Below are 11,934 nucleotides of genomic sequence, written 5' to 3' on the forward strand. Positions count from 1 at the left end.
ATCTGTATGATCATTACAAATCCATTGAGATTTATGGGGGGGGAGAAGTAAAAGAAAATTCTAAAAGTCTGAAAATCTAAAAATCTAAAAATCTTAAAATCTAAACATCTAAAAATCTAAAATTCTAAAGTTCTAAAATTCTAAAATTCTAAAATTTTAAAATTCTAAAATTCTAAAACTGTTAAATTCTAAAATTCTATAATTTTAAAATTCTAAACTTTTAAAATTCTAAAATTTTAAAATTCTTAAAATATCTAAAATTCTAATTTAAATTTAAAAATTTAAAATGTTAAAATTTTAAAATTTTAAGATTCTAAAATTCTAAATCTCAAGCAAAACATTGTAAAAGGTTCAAAGTCCATTTTCATAACATTGAGAAAAATCAAGATGAAGTTTGGAAAAAGATTTCCAAATCCTAATTTAAGAGGATTGAGATTATTGGAAAGATTATTCACTTAAATGGTGGAAAACTATTACGACTACATTGTCTTGTACTTAGAATTATCGAAAAATATATTTTATTCGAGAAAATTGATGAAAAAGCAACATATGCCCTGACAAAATATTTTGCACCATGCGGAGCGAGTTGGCCCTTTGCGTTTTAGGTACACTCAAAATAATCCACACGTTAATGCTACGTGAAAAATCACGTAACCCCGATTTTCCCCTCGCTAGGCCCGTTTTACGTGACACACGTAAAAATAATGTGAAAGTGTACTGGCAAAAAAAATGTTTTCACGTTGAAGTTACGTGATAAACCATATAGTATTTTTCCACTAGGATTTTTCATGTAGCTGTTATGTGTTTTGAAATGTAACTTCAACGAATCTTTTTTTCTCGAGTGCGCCAAATTTCTACGTGATTATTTTAGTATGAAAATTTACGGCGAACGGTGAAGACCTGTTGCCGGACTGTGCTCGTGAAATTTCTTTAAAAATGTAAAAGTTGGTAAGTAATATTAAGTTTAGAATGTTTCATTTTGCTTAATTCATGTTTCGTTACAGAAACCGGTCTCTGGAAGAAGAATTTACTATCCCTGTGGAAATTCTGACCGGAGCTAACATTAGCGACCTGACGGACCCCTAAAAGGCAATCCAAGTTTCTTCAGTCGAAATGGCTATCAAGGTCGGTGCTACCGTGGTGACACCAACTTCCGGAAAAGGACGTGGGCATCTCCGAGTGTGTCCTAGAGAAGTGCTAATGGAGCTGTTGTCCGTCTTTGATCCGATCATCTACACCGGGTGCTTTGCGGTCACTCATGCCGGCCAGAACAAGTTCAAGGCATCAACCCACGCGTGTGGCGCTAAATACTAGGAGCAGCCAATAACTCGACGAATCGTAGATCGACGGTGAGAAGAACACATGACTGCAGTCAATCATCGTCGTGGTATTTTTGTTGGATAAGAAGTGTTATGCGTTGCATCGTGATCGTTGCAACGCATGCATCCGTGAGATCGTTCAGCAGTAAATTATTAATTGATAAATAAAATAAATTTAAATAAATTTAAAAAAAACATTTTTTTCTTATTTTTATTCCAAAAAAGAATGAAATAACCTCCTTAAACTAAAAAAAATCATATTAGGTTTACTACAACAAACATGTATAAATCATTGGTTGATTCATTTAGTTTTTACGTGTGGAACACGGAGAATCAACGTGAAATGATCTGGCAAAACATATTTCATTTCTACTAGCGTCACCTCGTAGAAGTTACGTGAAAACATTAGTGGAAAAATACCACATAGCTTTTCACGTAACTTCAACATGAATATTTTTTTGAGTGTACTTTGCAAACAGTGGAAGTTTCATTTTCCATTTTGGCCCCTGGCCTAACACGAAGCCAGTTTGTTTTTGTTTATGCTTTGTTTATTCGGCCCGCGGTCAAAACAGACCTAACCAAAACAAATTTAATTTTCATGTTTGGCCTTTTGCATTATATTTAATGTTTCAGCGTTTTTATCATTATTTGAGTATTTCGAAAGAGTTTTACGTTAAATACTTTCTGAGGTGAGGTGATTATGGATACAATGGGATACAAGACCGTCTGAACAACCGCAGGTAAGACTGCTTCTGCTGAATGCTCATTCCTGAAAAATTAAGTTGCAGAATTTATTGCCATCTAGGTGCTGACTGAAACGACATCCGTTCCGAAAAAACGGTTCAGTTGGATAAGGCTGGACGTACCATTCACGGCAAACTGTTCGACACTGACGAAGAATAAAAGTCCCCGGTGAAAAGCGCCGGAGAAAACGTTCTAGGCGAGTCTGGGAGCGGAAAGAGCTGTTAGGAATCAACGCCGATGTTTTGTTGGAATGTGCCGACCGATTTTGCTGCTACGGTTCTGAAAAACGCACGACTTTTCCGGCTGCAGTGGTAGGGAAGAGACCGGTAGCGAGGATATTTGAGGGAGTGGCCATAAGTTACAAGGAACCGTTACCCGGACGAAATAGTGCAGCAGGTCGCACACGTGATCTACATCGGTCCGGAAGAGAAGCAGCTCAAGGCGATGCGGGAGTCTTGCTGATTTCGATTGAACACTTGGGATTTTGTAAGATTTAGGTGGCCAGGTAGTTTCAAGGATTCAAAATGAAATAAATTGTGATATTTTGAAACATATTCCAATTTTTTGAGTTTATTCTCTAGTGCACTCGTGTCCGATTCCGTCCGAAAAAAGATAAGATGAATCGTTGGCAATTAGCGGTCGCTCTGGTGTTTTTCCTTGCAGCTCACGCTTTTGCGCAGGTAAAAACGTTGGGTTTGAACTGTGAGGCTAGGGCGTGTACAACAGTTGTGTTAATTCTAGACGGACGACGAGGTGCTCGAAATACGACGAAATTTGGCGCAAAGTTGTAAGAGGCGGGAAGGTGCCTCCGATGGGGACGTTGAGGGTTTGATAACAGCGGTTGAGCCCGTAACGAGGGTCCGGTAGTGTTTGCAGTCGTGTTTTCAGCAACAGCATGGCGTTTCGGATGGGAGGCGATTCCTGAAGGAAGGCTATCTGGCACGGGTGGTCGTTGGAACGGACCAGCTGAGACAGCGCATCGTCGAGGAAGCTGCAGATGAATGCATCGGGGTTGAGAACGAGGATCGCTGCCAGTTGGCGATCGATATCATGACCACTAGCGTGCCCAGGTCCTCAAGGAAGGTGGGGCAAAAATATTGGAGTTTTGAAAATTTCGTCGTTTATGGACACCCCCTGCCCAATTTTAGAACAAATTTCCGAGGATGGTGGGGCAACTGCCCCATGTTGCCCCACCCTGGGCACGCTAGTGATCATGACCTGCGTGAAACAGGCACTGCAGAAGAGAGGGTTACGGTCGAAGGAATAAGCGCGAAATAAATCTTAAGCTGACCTTGCAAAACTGCAATACTTTTATTTCTCTCTAATAAATACTATTTAGTCGATTTTGTAGTTGCTCGCAACCTCTTGGAAAAGGAGCCGGCAGTCAATCTTGGCGTTCAACCTGGCGCACAGCAGAAACACTCCGGACAGCTTACGGTGCAGCGAGTAGATTTCCTTCGGCGGTGGACACAACCGATGGGCGATCATAACCGGAACCAGCGCGGCAATCTTCTTGGTGGTGCTTTGCTTGCCAATCAGCACCGCGACCACGTGGGCATTCTCCATGGCCGTGGTTTCGTACCCGGTCAAGAAGCCCATCTTGCGCGACAGCTCCAAAATGCGCTGGCGGTCGTTTTGGGTGGCGGCTTCAACGACCTACGAAAATTAATAAAAATAATCGTAAAATTAACTAAAAATAGAGTTACTCGTACCCTCATGTAGTCGTCCATGAACGGCTTATGGTAGAAGCGCGTCGCGCCAAAATCGATCAGCCTGATCTGCCGCGTGCTGGCGTCGTACAAAAAGTTGGACCAGTTGGGGTCGGTTTGCATGCACCGGAACGTGAACAGCTCGTTCAGCACTAGCTTCATCACCGAGCGGGCGATGTGTTCGCGGTGGTCCTGGCTGGGGGCGGAGATTTGAAATGTTAAATGACTATAAAATACGACGCAAAAAAACTCACCTCAAATCAAAGCACTTATCCATGGGCACCCCCGGCACCAGTTCCGTTGTCAGCACGTACTGCGACGTCAGCTAGCGGATCACCTTGGGCACCCTAAACTCGGGCATGTGCTGAGTCATCTCCGCAAAACGTTCCGTGTACTCCGCCTCCCGGGTGTAATCAACCTCCCAGTTGAGCTCTCGCTTGGCCACCGCCTCCACGTTGTCGATGAACACGCCCGCGGGGAACACGTCCCACACTTTTAGCATCGACATCAGATTGTCGATGTCACTGCTGATGCTTTTTGCCACGCCCGGGTATTGAATCTTGATGGCAACCTCGGTCCCATCGTGCAGCACTCCGAGGTGCACCTGGCCAATGGAGGCCGCCGCGAAGGGAGTCATGTCGAAGGTGGCCAGTTTCTTGCGCCAATCGGGCCCGAATTCCTGCACGAGCTGTTTCTCGATCTGGCGGACTCTCTCCAACGCTTTTATCAGCTGGGGTGAGACGACGTTCGAGTCTTGAATGCTGGGGATCTGGCCGATCTTGAGGGCCGCTCCGCGAACTTTGCACAGAGTGTCCACGATTCGTTCAGCGTTCGCAGGGCTGAAGAGGGCCTGCTTGGGGTCGAGCGTTCCACCGAGGCCGAGGGCACCTTTGGCGAGTTCGTTGATTGTGCCGAGACCCAGGCCGGCGAACAGATTTCCAAACGAGGCCAGATGGGCGACTCTGGAGAACGGTACCTTGCGCTGTTTGGCCACCGAACTTAGCTGAGGTAGATCGATTGGTGTGGGAGTGGCTGTTGGTTCTGGTGTGCTTGAAGGTCCGTGCGAGGAGACTACCTTCATCATGTCGGCTATTACTTTTGCATCCTTCGTTATCGGTGGTGGAATGTTGTACTCACCGGGCTTCGGTTTTACCGGTTGCACCGGGTCAATCTTCTTGACCGTCGGTTCTGGAGCCCTACCGTTATCGTAGGACAGTATGATCTGTCGATTTTTGTTGTGCTCAGAGAGAATTGATTCCAATTCTTTGAGTGTAATTTGTGATATGTCCAAGCTTGCTAAAATGAGAAACCAACAGTAAGTTTATATCAAAGGTAACGAATTTAACTCACAGTACCAATATCAGAAGCTTTCTCCTTCGGAATCGCTCCATCTTGTTGTAAGGGAAACACAGCCTTCCCAAACTCGAACGCCGGCCCTGGTGACCCAAACTTGGGCAGTGATATCGCCGACAGCTGTTTCAACCCCTCGGCCACCACGGCCGTCCGCTCCAGCGTTTCCTTCAACAGCCCACCGGCCCTCTCCAGCTCCTTGTTGTGTTCGCCAGCAGTGCCTTGACCGTGTCCTCGCCCTGGCGCAGCTGTTTTTCGAGCAGTTCACGGATGCTCGAGTTGGCCAGCAGATGCCGGGCATGGTTGCTCTGAGTTTTGGCCACTGCCTCGGCCACGATCTTCACCGCACGCAGCATGGCAATTCTGCAGATAGCTATCCTTGATCTCATCACATGACGAATTACAGTTACAAACAGCGCTGACTTGTACCTCCCACCGTTCCATCCTACAAAAACAGATTCAGATGGTCAGCATACAATTGCCGGGTTGTTCTGAACGTCGTCGGGGGTTGATCTCCGGCGTAGTAATTGAGGGGTATGTTCTCCGGTTACACGTCGTTGCTGCCGAAGCCGAAGGTGGGAGATGCCCGTTGGCGACGCGCAATCTGCGTGCAGCCTCCGTGAATGAGTTCAGCGAGGACAGCCATGGTTGTGGTGCTGGCGGGTTTAGGGATCAAACAGATGGTTTCAAAGATAAATATTAATGTACTGCAATCTATATTTTCAAAATTGCCCACTCACCCTGTTCCAGCTTCTCCAAAACAGACCAAAAAAATTCTGGCAAGTGTTCCTGATCTGGTCACACTTTTTGGCATAATGTTCGTCATTAACGAGAATAACGCCAGCACTGACCGAACTTCTGAGCGAGCTGCGCGAACCGAACTGTTCAGCAGTCCAGTGCTCACCTGGTCCAGGTTGATGAGGTCGTCCTTTTCGACGCAGCCGGAAGCGTTAAATTTGTTCCGTGGCCTCGCTGTTTTGTTCCGCCCGGCCGCTGGTTACTTTACTAGTATTTCAAACAAAGGGCCATACTTTGTTCCGGCCTTTGTTTTGAAATACATTGTTATTGTTCCGAACAAGGGGTAGGACAGTGAGTAACTGAGTGACTCAATTTCTCAATGTTACTCAATCTTACTCAAAGTTACTCAATTTTACTCCTGAGTAATTTGAAGACAGGTTACGGAATTTTCGAATGCTCATTTTGACAGTTGAAATCGTTGAAATGTTTACAAACAGTAAAGCTCAGAAAAGATAAGGAAATTGGTTGATTTTGGTTGCAGTTTTTTTGTGCTAAATATAATAATTGCACTAGGCTGGGATTGCGACATGCGTCCAAAGACGACAAAATTGCTGATCTATAAAAAAAACTGCCAGGTTCCATGATATGGTAGATCTGTTAGATGTACAGAAGGAGAACCTAGAACTTGCGATGTGCGGGTGGCGGCTTATCAGAAGACATGCACCGTTCCCGTCCCCCTTCAACAACAGAATTTTCCTGCTAAAGAACACCTCGTACGGTTCTTGTGTGGATGAGATGGCCTTTAATCTGCTCCAGCTCAATATCCCAAAAAATATTCTCCCCAAATTCCGGGAGGTTTTCAGACCACTTGTGTTTATTTTCTACAGAAAACGAAAAAAATCAAGCCAGATTTCAGTGACTGGAACCTGCGTGGATGAAATGAACTGGTTTTTTTCTAGATTCGCAAGGTATTCTGAATTAGAACAGCGGGTGGGACAAGACTCCAGCGAGATTGAAGGAGGGACTCAACGGGGTACGGAGAATAGAGTAATGCAATAAATGATAAACAAAACTAGACCAATTATATTTTGACTAAATTTTCTCAGACCAATACAACAAAAGGCATGCCCTAAAACATACAGCTCTTGCTCGAAATTTGATTGTTTGGCCTTTGGCGTGATGCATTTTCAATGATTGGATACCCAGTTCTGGATGGACTTGCTGATGATCGACGAAATCGCACCTTCGTCCTCGGCGTCCTAGATGTAAATTTCCGCCGCAAATCTTTGTCCCCTAAAGAGAAACTTCCCTGTCCCCCAACATCTTTCAGGGCCGCAATCATGGGGCTATGTTGAGTGTTTCCGTCTTGCTAATAATCTCAAACTGCATGTTGAGTTCAATTTTTGGAACCATTTGATCTTTTGTTCTTAGAGCACCTCTTCCTTCGGAACCTTTTTGTTGTTGTGGTGATCTGACTGGGCGGGAAGCTTTTAAAGTCGCGGTCATTCAAAACTCACAAACTCAAGCCGACTTTAGCATCACGTACTGGCCACCACTTGGGCCCGACTTCAACTTCCTGAACCCGTGTATCCGCCGCCAGCCTATTTTCAATCCTGGTCGTTTTCGTCAGAACATGGCTCGGTGCAACACTCCAAGGTGCTTGCTCACGGGCGGTCAAATATTTGGTCCTACGTACTGACCCCCAAGGAGAAATTTTTTTCCCCCCAGGGAGATGAAGATTTTTCATGGACCAATTTTACACAAAATTGAAAACTTTGGGCCGCCGAAACACGTTTTCTGCTCTTTATGTTTTTGACAATCATGCTCGGTGACAAATGTCGATCCAAACGTCAGTGTCAAAGCGGGTTACGTCGTTCGTGAAAAACTGAACAATTTTGAGTAACGAGAGTGGCTCAATCTGACTCAAAATTTTTCAAAATGTCTCAAAATTACTCACTGTCCTACCCCTTGGGTACAACGGTTTAATCTGGAGCAAGCGAAGCCGTCCAAGGTACCACTCGACCCCGGCTACCTGCAGCAGAAGGAGGAGGAGTGCAAGCCACTTCCCAACAACCAGGACTACCTCAGCTTGATTGGAGGTCTGCTGTACGTAGCGGTGCACACCAGGCCAGATATTGCAGTGAGCACGTCGATCTTGGCCCAGAAGTCCAGCAAGCCGAATCAACAGGACTGGAACGAAGCCAAGCGAGTTCTGCGCTATCTGGATTCGACGATCAACCACAAGCTCCAGCTGGGTGCCACGAATGAAGAATTGCAGATGTTCGTTGACGCAGATTGGGCTGGAAATTCACGGGACCGGAAGTCAAACTCTGGCGTACTGTTGCAGTTCGGAGGTTCGCATGGTGCACAAGGAAGCAAACCTGTGTGGCGCTGAGCTCAACCGAAGCAGAGTTCGTTGCCTTAGCTGAAGGATGCCAGGAGCTCATCTGGACTCGCAGATTGCTAGAAGAAGTTGGAGAGGCAGCTCTTGGACCAACCAGGGTGAACGAGGACAACCAGAGTTGCATCAAGTTGGTAGAAAGCGACAAGATCGAGCGACGAAGCAAACACATCGAGACGCGCTATTTTTTCGTTCGAGATCTGCAGGAGAAGGAAACGATAAGGTTGCAGTATTGCCCCACGGAGAACATGCTAGCTGATGTGATGACGAAGCCGCTTACCAGGATCAAGTTGGAGAAGCTGCGTTCGGCGATTGGGATTCGACCGGATCAGTTCGAGGAGGAGTGTCGGTGCAAGTAGGCGTCCTGATTGAGGACCCAATCGTAGTAGACGTTATTGATGACGGAAAATAAAATTATTATTCTTGTTCAAACCACTGAGCTGAGTAGTTTACTTTTTACGAGCTCTACCACAATCCAAAAAAACCATGAATTTTGATACCCATATTGCCACCCATATTGGTTCTGTAAAAGGTCCTCCGGGCCCCGGGGGAACCTGCTTTGAGATCATCGGACACTCCAGGTTGTGGCCAACATTGTCGAAATGGCCATTTTCAATGAGAACCGCCACATCATGGCGACTTCCACCGGTCCGCTTCGCTCGAATTTCCTCCTTCTGCTACTGCTGGTTCTTCCTTCTTGTTTTGGCGGTCCTCTCATGGTGCGAACCCATTTTAGTCAAATTTGAGTTGTTGATTGCGCATTTGCAAAATGCCTGTTCTCCTCGTTTTTCTCAATATTGAATCAACGCCATTTCATATTTGGAATCATATTCAAGCTCAAAAATCAAAAATGAGACATTTTTTTTCAAAATTCGATTTAAAATTGGCAAAAATTCTAAAATCTCTGACCAATAATATGACTTCCAACGCTTCCAACATGTTTCAAAACTGATCTGGTTTTGTGTTATCTAAGATGTAGGCCAAAATGACGACATTGGGATACAGATACACGCGCTTAAACCAAACTGTATTTTTTTCGAGGGAGGGATCACGAAAAAATGAGCATTCTTTTTTGAGCATCAGGTCGAGTTCTGTCCGAGACGTTCTAGCCAGTGTTACCACATGCTCGTCTGTATCAGAGGGTCCAAAAATCTGTCTTATCTGCACCAAGCATGGCGAATATCTGTACCATTATCTGTACGGTATATTTTTTGTAAAAAACTTTTTTTTAACATGCATTTTGAACAATCTTATGACAACACTAAATGCTGATATGCAGCTCGGAAGAAATGCAAAACTCCATATAAAAAACACCCAAGAAACGGCCAAGAAAAGACGTTTCTTCGCGTGACGTTCCTTCGCGCGATGTTTGTTTGCAAAATGTTCTAGTGAAAAACTTAAATATTCAGAATTTGTTTATTTTATTGTAACTAAAAGTTATAAATGTTTCAATAATTTTGTAATCGATATTATAATATTGAAAATTCCGAATTGCCTTATGATGCCGAATCTCAAAAAGCAAAATCTTGAAATTAAAAGGAAGGATTTTGTATTTTGCTTGAAAAGAAGTAAACCAAAGAGAAAATCCATAAACACACAGATTCAAAAATACAAATATTAAAAATAAAAATCTAAGATTAAAAAATAAAAAGAAATATGTATACAAAACAAAATTTAAAAATAACAAATTCAAAGCTTTAAAATTCTAATAATTAAAAATTAATAAAATTTAAATAATATAATTAAAATAATTCATCTATTCAAAATCCTTCAAATTAACAATTAGAATCCAAAAAAATTAAAATTCTAAATAAAAAGCTAGAATTTAAAATCATACCCAGATTTAAAATTTAAAAAAATATCAAAGAATTTAAGAATTTAAGAATTTAAAAATTTAAGAATTTAAGAATTTAAGAATTTAAGAATTTAAGAATCTAAGAATTTAAGAATTTAAGAATTTAAGAATTTAAGAATTTAAGAATTTAAGAATTTAAGAATTTAAGAATTTAAGAATTTAAGAATTTAAGAATTTAAGAATTTAAGAATTTAAGAATTTAAGAATTTAAGAATTTAAGAATTTAAGAATTTAAGAATTTAAGAATTTAAGAATTTAAGAATTTAAGAATTTAAGAATTTAAGAATTTAAGAATTTAAGAATTTAAGAATTTAAGAATTTAAGAATTTAAGAATTTAAGAATTTAAGAATTTAAGAATTTAAGAATTTAAGAATTTAAGAATTTAAGAATTTAAGAATTTAAGAATTTAAGAATTTAAGAATTTAAGAATTTAAGAATTTAAGAATTTAAGAATTTAAGAATTTAAGAATTTAAGAATTTAAGAATTTAAGAATTTAAGAATTTAAGAATTTAAGAATTTAAGAATTTAAGAATTTAAGAATTTAAGAATTTAAGAATTTAAGAATTTAAGAATTTAAGAATTTAAGAATTTAAGAATTTAAGAATTTAAGAATTTAAGAATTTAAGAATTTAAGAATTTAAGAATTTAAGAATTTAAGAATTTAAGAATTTAAGAATTTAAGAATTTAAGAATTTAAGAATTTAAGAATTTAAGAATTTAAGAATTTAAGAATTTAAGAATTTAAGAATTTAAGAATTTAAGAATTTAAGAATTTAAGAATTTAAGAATTTAAGAATTTAAGAATTTAAGAATTTAAGAATTTAAGAATTTAAGAATTTAAGAATTTAAGAATTTAAGAATTTAAGAATTTAAGAATTTAAGAATTTAAGAATTTAAGAATTTAAGAATTTAAGAATTTAAGAATTTAAGAATTTAAGAATTTAAGAATTTAAGAATTTAAGAATTTAAGAATTTAAGAATTTAAGAATTTAAGAATTTAAGAATTTAAGAATTTAAGAATTTAAGAATTTAAGAATTTAAGAATTAAGGAATTAAAAAAAATTAGTTAGACTGTAATCCATATTCATACAGACTGCAGTCCCGATTGACCCAGTTGACGGTACATAGCATAATTTATCGAAAACTTTCAATAAAATTTACTTTGACCAGATTCCATTTATTAAATAGTTCAATGTGACATAATGGCGTTACCTTTCAAGAAACAAATAATAATGTTTTGAAAAACGAGGATTGAATTTTTAAATATTCAGGCAACTACAAGGCGGTTGTAAATATGTTTCAAATTTAGTGCATGTAAAGTATGGAATGCTAAAGAGGAAATTTTTATTATCAAACTTTTTTTTTGCAAAAATGCGTTAAATGCAATAAGCAAGATTATGGATATAAAAAATATCATGTTGTTTTCATATAATTAAGCAATATATTCAAATTAATAAAAAAAATACAATAAACTTTATGACTCATTATTTTCTGTATGATTCAGTACAACTTTTATCAAATTTTTGAAGTATTTTAGATTTTATTTTACCTGTGTTCTCCTTCGTTTCAAAATCATTTTTGAGAAGAATGGGAAATATTGGAAATTATGTTATAACTTTATTAGAACGAAATGCTATTAATTATTTTTATTAGGTCCTTGTCGGTACTGAAACCTGGTTAGCAATGAGTCTGCTTTTGTAAATGCAGTTTTCTTAAACCTAAGAAAAACCTAAAACTACAGAGGATCTTGTGTGTAAATGTTAGTGGGAGGGAAACAATTACCCACGGCGTACTGGGGGTTAGTATTAAGAGAGAC

General features: G+C 40.1%; 1 long non-coding RNA gene and 1 pseudogene across 1 annotated transcript; one reads left to right on the plus strand and one right to left on the minus strand.

Annotated features, from left to right (window-relative positions):
- The first annotated feature begins 1,882 nt into the window (after positions 1 to 1,882).
- Positions 1,883 to 2,623, plus strand: LOC119767176. The gene is made up of 2 exons (XR_005277371.1): positions 1,883 to 2,059; positions 2,125 to 2,623. It is a non-coding gene; the product is annotated as an uncharacterized LOC119767176 (long non-coding RNA).
- A 724-nt stretch (positions 2,624 to 3,347) lies between these two features.
- Positions 3,348 to 6,190, minus strand: LOC6050690 (annotated as a pseudogene).
- Between the last annotated feature and the right edge of the window lie 5,744 nt (positions 6,191 to 11,934).

Source organism: Culex quinquefasciatus, chromosome 2 (assembly GCF_015732765.1).
Source record: "Culex quinquefasciatus strain JHB chromosome 2, VPISU_Cqui_1.0_pri_paternal, whole genome shotgun sequence".
Lineage (NCBI taxonomy): Eukaryota > Metazoa > Arthropoda > Insecta > Diptera > Culicidae > Culex > Culex quinquefasciatus.